The sequence below is a fragment of the Mytilus trossulus genome, chromosome 8 (assembly GCF_036588685.1).
Source record: "Mytilus trossulus isolate FHL-02 chromosome 8, PNRI_Mtr1.1.1.hap1, whole genome shotgun sequence".
Lineage (NCBI taxonomy): Eukaryota > Metazoa > Mollusca > Bivalvia > Mytilida > Mytilidae > Mytilus > Mytilus trossulus.
The window spans coordinates 38,810,891-38,819,419 of NC_086380.1; positions in this window are offsets into that span (position 1 = coordinate 38,810,891).

Sequence of the window (8,529 nt, forward strand, 5' to 3'; positions counted from 1 at the left end):
TTCCAAAAAATAAAAGTTTTGTTAACAGTTAATTTATAATATTCATATGAACACCGTGAAGTAGAATATAATTGTATTTTCTTGTACATATGTATTTGCCGTGACGCCTACACCTGGTTTTGACATTAAAAGTCAAGTCCAATATAGAATAGGACTATATTTTATAAGCATTTGCATCATTATCTCTGCATTTCTAATTCCATTGTTTTGCATCTCTGTTCCTTGTCAAAAGCTTCAGTAATTATAGCATTTTTACAGTTTTCAAAAAGTAACTTTTCTAATCATTTGTTTTTATAAAAAGTTATCAAAAGTGGTGAATGAATAAATTTTTATAAAGCGGGACACTGACTTCGTTAGAGGGGGCTACAGTCCCCATTAGGGTTAGGATTACAAGCATCACAAGGGTTAGGGTTGCAGACTTCATTTGGGTTAGGGTTACAGATAACATTAGACTTCAGGGTTACAGACGTCATTAGGGTAAGGGTTACAAACAGCATTAGAATTAGGGTTACATACATCATTAGGGTTAGGATTACAAGCATCATAAGGGTAAGGGTTACAGACAGCATTAGGGTTAGGGTTACAGACAGTAGTGGGGTTAGGGTTACAGACATCATAAGGGTTAGGGTTACATACATCATTAGGGTTTGGATAACAAGCATCATAAGGGTAAGAGTTACAGACAGCATTAGGGTTAGGGTTACAGACAACATAAGGGTTAGGGTTACAGACAGCATTAGGGTTACAGACATCATAAGGGTTACAAACAGCATTAGGGTTAGGGTTACAGACAGCATCAGGGTTAGGGTTACATGCAACATTAGGATTAGAGTTACGGACAACTTTAGGAGTAAGGGTTACAGACATCATTAGGGTTAGGGTAACATGCATCATAAGGGTGAGGGTTATGGACAACATTACGGTTAGGGTTACAGACATCATGAGGGTAAGGGTTACAGACATCATTGGGGTTAGGGTTACAGACATCATAAGTGTTAGGTTTAGAGACATTATTGGGGTTAGGGTAACATACATCATTAAGGTTAGGGTTACAGAAATCATTAGGGTAAGTTTTACAAACATCATAAGGGTTATGGTTACACAAACAACATTAGGGTTAGGGTTACAGACATCATTAGGGTTAGGGTTACAGACATCATTAGGGTTAGGGTTACAAACATCATAAGGGTTAGGGTTACATACAACATTAGGGTTAGGGTTACAGCCTACATTAGGCTTAGGGTAATACACGTTATTAGAGTTTACCAATACTTGACTATGATAAACTCATCATAGATACCAGGATTGAAATTTTATATTTACGCCAGATGCACGTTTTGTCTACAAAAGACATCAGTGACACTCGAATAAAAAAACAATGGCTAAATAAATTATGAAGTTGAAGAACAGTGAGGACCAAAAGTTTTGCCAAATACATCTAAGGTAATCAAATCCTGAGGTAGAAAAGCCTAAGTATTCCAAAAAATAAAAGTTTTGTTAACAGTTAATTTATAATATTCATATGAACACCGTGAAGTAGAATATAATTGTATTTTCTTGTACATATGTATTTGCCGTGACGCCTACACCTGGTTTTGACATTAAAAGTCAAGTCCAATATAGAATAGGACTATATTTTATAAGCATTTGCATCATTATCTCTGCATTTCTAATTCTATTGTTTTGCATCTCTGTTCCTTGTCAAAAGCTTCAGTAATTATAGCATTTTTACAGTTTTCAAAAAGTAACTTTTCTAATCATTTGTTTTTATAAAAAGTTATCAAAAGTGGTGAATGAATAAATTTTTATGAAGCGGGACACTGACTTCGTTAGAGGGGGCTACAGTCCCCATTAGGGTTAGGATTACAAGCATCACAAGGGTTAGGGTTGCAGACTTCATTTGGGTTAGGGTTACAGATAACATTAGACTTCAGGGTTACAGACGTCATTAGGGTAAGGGTTACAAACAGCATTAGAATTAGGGTTACATACATCATTAGGGTTAGGATTACAAGCATCATAAGGGTAAGGGTTACAGACAGCATTAGGGTTAGGGTTACAGACAGTAGTGGGGTTAGGGTTACAGACATCATAAGGGTTAGGGTTACATACATCATTAGGGTTTGGATAACAAGCATCATAAGGGTAAGAGTTACCGCAGCATTAGGGTTAGGGTTACAGACAACATAAGGGTTAGGGTTACAGACAGCATTAGGGTTACAGACATCATAAGGGTTACAAACAGCATTAGGGTTAGGGTTACAGACAGCATCAGGGTTAGGGTTACATGCAACATTAGGGTTAGGGATACAGACATAATTTTGGTTAGGATAACAGACATCATAAGGGTTAGGGTTACAGATATCATTAGAGTTAGGGTTACAAATATCGATAGGGTTAGGGCTACAGACAACATTAGGATTAGAGTTACGGACAACTTTAGGAGTAAGGGTTACAGACATCATTAGGGTTAGGGTAACATGCATCATAAGGGTGAGGGTTATGGACAACATTACGGTTAGGGTTACAGACATCATGAGGGTAAGGGTTACAGACATCATTGGGGTTAGGGTTACAGACATCATAAGTGTTAGGTTTAGAGACATTATTGGGGTTAGGGTAACATACATCATTAAGGTTAGGGTTACAGAAATCATTAGGGTAAGTTTTACAAACATCATAAGGGTTATGGTTACACAAACAACATTAGGGTTAGGGTTACAGACATCATTAGGGTTAGGGTTACATACATCATTAGGGTTAGGGTTACAAACATCATAAGGGTTAGGTTTAGAGACGTCATTAAGGTTAGGGTAACAGACATCATTAGGGTTAGGGTTACAAACATCATAAAGTTTAGGTTAAGAGACATCATTAGGGTTAGGGTTACCTACATCATAGGGGTTAGGTTTAGAGACGTTAATAGGGTTAGGGTTACAGACGTCATTAAGGTTAGGGTTACATAAATCATTATGGTTAGGGTTACATACATCATTAAGGTTAGGGTTACATACATCATTAGGGTTAGGGTTACAAACATCGTTAGGGTTAGGGTTACAGACATCATTAGGGTTAGGGTTACATACATCATTAGGGTTAGGGTAACATACATCACAAGGGTTAGGGTTACAAACATCATTAAAGTTAGGGTTACTAACAGTATTAGGGTTAGGGTTACAGACATCATTTAGGTTAGGTAACAGACATCATTAGGGTTAGGGTTACCGACATCATAAGGGTTAGGGTTACAAACATCATTAAAGTTCGGGTTACTAACAGTATTAGGGTTAGGATTACATACATCATTTAGGTTAGGGTAACAGACATCATTAGGGTTAGGGTTACATACATCATTATGGTTACGGTTACAAACAGCATAAGGGTTAGGGTTACAGACAACATTAGGGTTAGGATTACAGACATCATTAGGGATAGGGTTACAGACATCATTAAAGTTAGGGTTACAGACATCATTAGGGTTAGGGTTGTAGACAACACTAGGGTTAGGGTTACAAACATCATAAGGGTTAGGGTTACACAAACAACCTTAGGGTTAGGGTTAAAGACATCATTAGGGTTAGGGTTACAGACATCATTAGGGTTAGGGTTACAGACATCATTAGGGTTAGGGTTACAAACATCATAAGGGTTAGGGTTACATACAACATTAGGGTTAGGGTTACAGCCTACATTAGGCTTAGGGTAATACACGTTATTAGAGTTTACCAATACTTGACTATGATAAACTCATCATAGATACCAGGATTGAAATTTTATATTTACGCCAGATGCACGTTTTGTCTACAAAAGACATCAGTGACACTCGAATAAAAAAACAATGGCTAAATAAATTATGAAGTTGAAGAACAGTGAGGACCAAAAGTTTTGCCAAATACATCTAAGGTAATCAAATCCTGAGGTAGAAAAGCCTAAGTATTCCAAAAAATAAAAGTTTTGTTAACAGTTAATTTATAATATTCATATGAACACCGTGAAGTAGAATATAATTGTATTTTCTTGTACATATGTATTTGCCGTGACGCCTACACCTGGTTTTGACATTAAAAGTCAAGTCCAATATAGAATAGGACTATATTTTATAAGCATTTGCATCATTATCTCTGCATTTCTAATTCTATTGTTTTGCATCTCTGTTCCTTGTCAAAAGCTTCAGTAATTATAGCATTTTTACAGTTTTCAAAAAGTAACTTTTCTAATCATTTGTTTTTATAAAAAGTTATCAAAAGTGGTGAATGAATAAATTTTTATGAAGCGGGACACTGACTTCGTTAGAGGGGGCTACAGTCCCCATTAGGGTTAGGATTACAAGCATCACAAGGGTTAGGGTTGCAGACTTCATTTGGGTTAGGGTTACAGATAACATTAGACTTCAGGGTTACAGACGTCATTAGGGTAAGGGTTACAAACAGCATTAGAATTAGGGTTACATACATCATTAGGGTTAGGATTACAAGCATCATAAGGGTAAGGGTTACAGACAGCATTAGGGTTAGGGTTACAGACAGTAGTGGGGTTAGGGTTACAGACATCATAAGGGTTAGGGTTACATACATCATTAGGGTTTGGATAACAAGCATCATAAGGGTAAGAGTTACCGCAGCATTAGGGTTAGGGTTACAGACAACATAAGGGTTAGGGTTACAGACAGCATTAGGGTTACAGACATCATAAGGGTTACAAACAGCATTAGGGTTAGGGTTACAGACAGCATCAGGGTTAGGGTTACATGCAACATTAGGGTTAGGGATACAGACATAATTTTGGTTAGGATAACAGACATCATAAGGGTTAGGGTTACAGATATCATTAGAGTTAGGGTTACAAATATCGATAGGGTTAGGGCTACAGACAACATTAGGATTAGAGTTACGGACAACTTTAGGAGTAAGGGTTACAGACATCATTAGGGTTAGGGTAACATGCATCATAAGGGTGAGGGTTATGGACAACATTACGGTTAGGGTTACAGACATCATGAGGGTAAGGGTTACAGACATCATTGGGGTTAGGGTTACAGACATCATAAGTGTTAGGTTTAGAGACATTATTGGGGTTAGGGTAACATACATCATTAAGGTTAGGGTTACAGAAATCATTAGGGTAAGTTTTACAAACATCATAAGGGTTATGGTTACACAAACAACATTAGGGTTAGGGTTACAGACATCATTAGGGTTAGGGTTACATACATCATTAGGGTTAGGGTTACAAACATCATAAGGGTTAGGTTTAGAGACGTCATTAAGGTTAGGGTAACAGACATCATTAGGGTTAGGGTTACAAACATCATAAAGTTTAGGTTAAGAGACATCATTAGGGTTAGGGTTACCTACATCATAGGGGTTAGGTTTAGAGACGTTAATAGGGTTAGGGTTACAGACGTCATTAAGGTTAGGGTTACATAAATCATTATGGTTAGGGTTACATACATCATTAAGGTTAGGGTTACATACATCATTAGGGTTAGGGTTACAAACATCGTTAGGGTTAGGGTTACAGACATCATTAGGGTTAGGGTTACATACATCATTAGGGTTAGGGTAACATACATCACAAGGGTTAGGGTTACAAACATCATTAAAGTTAGGGTTACTAACAGTATTAGGGTTAGGGTTACAGACATCATTTAGGTTAGGTAACAGACATCATTAGGGTTAGGGTTACCGACATCATAAGGGTTAGGGTTACAAACATCATTAAAGTTCGGGTTACTAACAGTATTAGGGTTAGGATTACATACATCATTTAGGTTAGGGTAACAGACATCATTAGGGTTAGGGTTACATACATCATTATGGTTACGGTTACAAACAGCATAAGGGTTAGGGTTACAGACAACATTAGGGTTAGGATTACAGACATCATTAGGGATAGGGTTACAGACATCATTAAAGTTAGGGTTACAGACATCATTAGGGTTAGGGTTGTAGACAACACTAGGGTTAGGGTTACAAACATCATAAGGGTTAGGGTTACACAAACAACCTTAGGGTTAGGGTTAAAGACATCATTAGGGTTAGGGTTACAGACATCATTAGGGTTAGGGTTACAGACATCTTTAGGGTTAGGGTTACAGACATCATTAGGGTAAGGGTTAAAGACATCATTAGGGTTAGGGTTACAAACATCATAAGTGTTACGTTTAGAGACGTCATTAGGGTTAGGGTTACAGACATCATTAGGGGTAGGTTACAAACATCATTATGGTAAGGTTTAAGAACATCATAAGGGTTATGGTTACAGACAACATGAGGGTTAGGGTTACAGACATCATTAGGGTTAGGGTTACAAACAGCATAAGGGTTAGGGTTACAGACAACATTAGGGTAAGGGTTACAGACTACATTAGGCTTAGGGAAATACACGTTATTAGAGTTAGAGTTTCAGAGAATAATACGGTTAGAGTTAAAGACAGCATTAGGTTTAGGGTTACAAACATCATTAGGATTAGGTTTAAGAACATCATTAGGGTAAGGTTACCGACATCATTAGTGTTGAGGTTGCAGACATCACTAGGGTTAGGGTTACAAACATCATAAGGGTTAGGTTTAGAGACATCATTAGGGTTAGGGTTACCGACATCATTAGGGTTAGGGTTACAAACATTATTAGGGTTAGGGTTTCATAAATCATTAGGGTAAGGATTACATACATCATTAAAGTTAGGGTTACATACATCAATAGGGTTAGGGTTACAAACATTATAAGGGTTAGGGTTACAAACATCATTAAAGTTCGGGTTACTAACAGTATTAAGGTTAGGATTACATACATCATTTAGGTTAGGGTAACAGACATCATTAGGGTTAGGGTTACATACATCATTATGGTTACGGTTACAAACAGCATAAGGGTTAGGGTTACAGACAACATTAGGGTTAGGATTACAGACATCATTAGGGATAGGGTTACAGACATCATTAAAGTTAGGGTTACAGACATCATTAGGGTTAGGGTTGTAGACAACACTAGGGTTAGGGTTACAAACATCATAAGGGTTAGGGTTACACAAACAACCTTAGGGTTAGGGTTAAAGACATCATTAGGGTTAGGGTTACAGACATCATTAGGGTTAGGGTTACAGACATCTTTAGGGTTAGGGTTACAGACATCATTAGGGTAAGGGTTAAAGACATCATTAGGGTTAGGGTTACAAACATCATAAGTGTTACGTTTAGAGACGTCATAAGGGTTAGGGTTACAGACATCATTAGGGGTAGGTTACAAACATCATTATGGTAAGGTTTAAGAACATCATAAGGGTTATGGTTACAGACAACATGAGGGTTAGGGTTACAGACATCATTAGGGTTAGGGTTACAAACAGCATAAGGGTTAGGGTTACAGACAACATTAGGGTAAGGGTTACAGACTACATTAGGCTTAGGGAAATACACGTTATTAGAGTTAGAGTTTCAGAGAATAATACGGTTAGAGTTAAAGACAGCATTAGGTTTAGGGTTACAAACATCATTAGGATTAGGTTTAAGAACATCATTAGGGTAAGGTTACCGACATCATTAGTGTTGAGGTTGCAGACATCACTAGGGTTAGGGTTACAAACATCATAAGGGTTAGGTTTAGAGACATCATTAGGGTTAGGGTTACCGACATCATTAGGGTTAGGGTTACAAACATTATTAGGGTTAGGGTTTCATAAATCATTAGGGTAAGGATTACATACATCATTAAAGTTAGGGTTACATACATCAATAGGGTTAGGGTTACAAACATTATAAGGGTTAGGTTAAGAGAAATCATTAGGGTTAGGGTTACCGACATCATTATTGTTAGGGTTACAAACTTCATTAGGGTTAGGGTTACAAACAGTATTAGGGTTAGGGTTACAGACATCATTAAGATTAGGGTTACATATATCATTAGGGTTAGGGTTACATACATCATTAGGGTAGGGTTACATACATCATTAAGGTTAGGGTTACATACAGCATTAGGGTTAGGGTTACAGACATCATTAAGGTTAGGGTTACATACATCATTAGGGTTAGGGTTACAAACATCATAAGGGTTAGGGTTACAAACATCATTAGGGTTAGGGTTACATACATCATTAGGGTTAGGGTTAGAGACATCATTAGGGTTAGGTTAAGAGACATGATTAGGGTAAGGGTTAATGACATCATTAGTGTAAGGGTTACAGACATCAATAGGGTTAGGGTTACAAACATCATAAAGGTTAGGTTTAGAGACATCATTAAGGTTAGGGTTACATACATCATTAGGGTTAGGGTTACATACATTATTAGGGTTAGGGTTACATACAACATTAAGGTTAGGGTTACATACATTATTAGGGTTAGGGTTACAGACATCATTAAGATTAGGGTTACAGACATCAGTAGGGTTAGGGTTACAAACATTATTAGGGTTAGGGTTATATACATCATTAAGGTTAGGGTTACATACATCATCAGGGTTAGGGTTACATACATCAGTAGGGTTAGAATTACATACATCATTAGGGTTAGGGTTACAAACATCATTAGG